The sequence below is a fragment of the Odontesthes bonariensis genome, chromosome 17, assembly GCF_027942865.1.
Source record: "Odontesthes bonariensis isolate fOdoBon6 chromosome 17, fOdoBon6.hap1, whole genome shotgun sequence".
Classification (NCBI taxonomy): Eukaryota; Metazoa; Chordata; class Actinopteri; order Atheriniformes; family Atherinopsidae; genus Odontesthes; species Odontesthes bonariensis.
This window is the reverse complement of record NC_134522.1, coordinates 25,112,235-25,115,396: the sequence shown is the minus strand read 5'-3', so window position 1 is coordinate 25,115,396 and position 3,162 is coordinate 25,112,235.

Genomic DNA, 3,162 nt, shown 5'->3' with positions numbered 1-3,162 from the left:
CACGATTAGCTAGAATGCGACCGGAAGACTGCAGATTTAACTTTCAAAATAAAGCTGCGGTATTACTTCAAGTTGGGACATTGCAGCTGATCAGCAACAACTATAACTGATAATATCACAACAAAACCTCCGAGCTTTCCAACTTATAATAAGATTTTTTTTGTATTACAAGTTTGCAGAATGTGTAACACTTGACAGACGAAAACGTGCACGTATATGTAATTTTGGACGCTTCTAGAACAAGTTAGGCCCCAAATCTATAAAGCGATTAGTGTATGAAAAAAAACAACGTATGAAACAGCGTATTTACCTTTGGTGTTTTATTTTTTTGTAAGCTGAAGAGTCTCAAAGGATGTTTAATAGTTTTCTTCGTCTAACTTTCCTTTTTCTTCTCGTGAAAACAAATGCCAAGTTAAAAAAAAAAAGGAAAAGAAAGAAGAAATGACGGAGTTCCGCTTCCTCGGTGCTGCGATAGTCGGCTCTTTGCTGCCACTTGCTGTTCGATTACTGTAACTGCATTGTGGCTTCCAATGAAGAAGTGTGTTCTATTTTTTAAGATAATAAATTAATGTATCGATAATTTTTTTGTTCTTTATTTTTTTTGATATCATGAATTTACCTACCTCTTTTTAGTATTTGAAATGATTTCCCTCATCTGTTGGTGCTCAAATCCAGCCCACTAAAATTGTATTTGCAAATAAAGTTTGATCAATGATCATTTTGTACAGTTTTTTCTGAAGGTGGAGAATCACTTGGCGATCTGTTTTTTGAATATCAAGGGACATTCTGCCAGTTCTGATTTCAGGATCAAGCAATAAGGTGCTGCTCATGTTATCTTGAAGGATACAAAAGTTAAACAAAGCTGAACCATTGCAGCAACAATAGGCTCATAAGCGAGGCAAAAGCACAGAAAACAACATTTTTTATGAGCATGGCCACTGTTTGGATTGCGATTTACAGAGCAAAAAAAGGCCACATATTTCAAATTGGATCGTTTTCACCAATTTTGGAGTTAAGACAACAGCTGAATGGCGGTAAGTACATTTGTGTCCAATTACAAGTGGGATGTTTGGAACAAAACGCTCACTGATTTCTTTGGCACCAACACAAAAATGGTCATATCACATCTAAATACACAGCACATTTAAAAGGTTCCAAACAACGAGAATACACAAATAAATATCACATAACAAAATGAGAATACACAAATAAATATCACATAACAAAAGTAGCAGAAAAATCTGCTGGGATGATAAAATTGCTCAACTCGAAAGGAAAGCTGAGAAAAAGAGATGGGTCTTCATCAATTATTTGAATTGCTCAACAGTGGGAGCAGATTTAATATGAAGAGCTAAGCTGGTTCTTGGCACATCGAGGAGCAGTTGATTAGCTGACAGCGGGTCTCACGCTGGGAAATTAGCACTTAAGAGATCAACTAAGTGGTGGCGAGCGTGTCCATCAAGGCATTTAAAAATAAATAACAAAAGTTTTTAATTGTTCTTTACTGTCAGTAGATGAGCTGCAGCATTTTGAACAAACTGCAGGTGTTGGATTTGACTGATGTAAGCCCTGTTACAAAGAATTGGGGGAATGACTCACCCACTACAAATCTTTAGGGTGGAGATGGGGCTTTATCTTTGCTATTGCTATTAACTGGATCTAACAACAGAGGAGATCTTCCTGTCAAATTTAAAAGCACTGTCAAAATATATATCAAGACTCTTCACAGATGATTTAATATCATTCATGCACGCAATTGTCTTTTTTTGCAAGCAAGCACAGGTTGTATTAAATGCTTTTTGGGGTGGATTCAAAGGCAAACTTATGGAAAAAAGGGTTTCTCAAAAGCTGATGCAAAGGGAATCAGGTACAAAGAGAAGAGAAGAGAACCCCACACAGAGCCACAGGTGAGTGGGGCAGTTTCAGAGGAGTAACCACCCACATGGACCGAGAAACGTCCATCTAGTAAGTAGGACTGAAACCTCTGAGGGGGCTGCACGGTGGTGTGGTGGTAAGCACCGTGATCTCACAGAACGAGGGTTTCAGGTTTGGATGCTGGCTGGGGCCTTTCTGTGTGGAGTTCGCATGTTCTGCTCGTGGATGCATGGGTTCTCTTCAGGTGCTCGGACTTTCTCCCACTGTCCAGAAACATGCATGTTAAGTTGACTGGTGATCCTAAATTGACCTTAGGAGTGAGTGTGAGTGTGCACGGTTGTTTGTCTCGTTTGTCTCTGTGTGGCGGACTGGGTGGACACAGGGTGTACTCCTCCTCTCGCCCGATGGCACCTGGTATAGGCTCCAGCCCTCCCCATGACCCTACCTTGGATTAAACGGGTATAGAAAATGGATGGATGGACAATACCCCAGAGAGCAGCACCTTTCATTGCTACAAATTTTCATGACTGTGACAAGAGGATGGAATGATCAGATGTGCCAAAAGCAGCTGTTAGGTCCAGGACCACCAAAATGACGGAGACTCCTGAATCTACAGCTAAAATCAAATAATTGAAAACTTTACAGAGCAGATACTGTAGTTTTATGGGGCTTACTGGATTTTTTTCATATACATCGTAATTAACTAAAATTGTCTCAAGCTGAGCAGGAACTTCTTCCTCTTGAACTTTAGATAAAAAAAATAATAATTTGAGATGGGCCTGAAGTAAGTAAAGAAACAAGGGGTCAGGGTTCTCTTTTTTAATAAACAACAACATGTTTAAAGGCAGCTGGAATGCAGCCAGAGACAAGGCTGGTGTTTATCAATGACAGAGAACATGATCCAGAAGTGTCAAAGACTTTCTTAAGAACTCGAGTGGGATGCTGTCAGAGCTAGGGGCAATTTGTGAGCTGTGAATGATGAGCCATCTCGGATAGAGAGAACAAAGAAATTAGATCAGGACAGCCAGGCACAGTAGAAATAGAGGGATCGTGGCCAGTAAGTGTGTTCAGTTTGAAAAGGAGGTGAGTAATCATTTTCAGTGAAGCAAATGAAGGGAAGTGTCACCGAGGCAGGTGCAGTGTAACAGGGGAGGAATTTCAGGGACTCCTTAGTGCAATAAAGACATCAAATAATAACAGCCTGTCTGTGAGTTATATTCAAATAAGTACTGGCAAGCTGGAACAGTTTATATGAAGCATGCATCTATGCGTGTTTGTGCACGATGT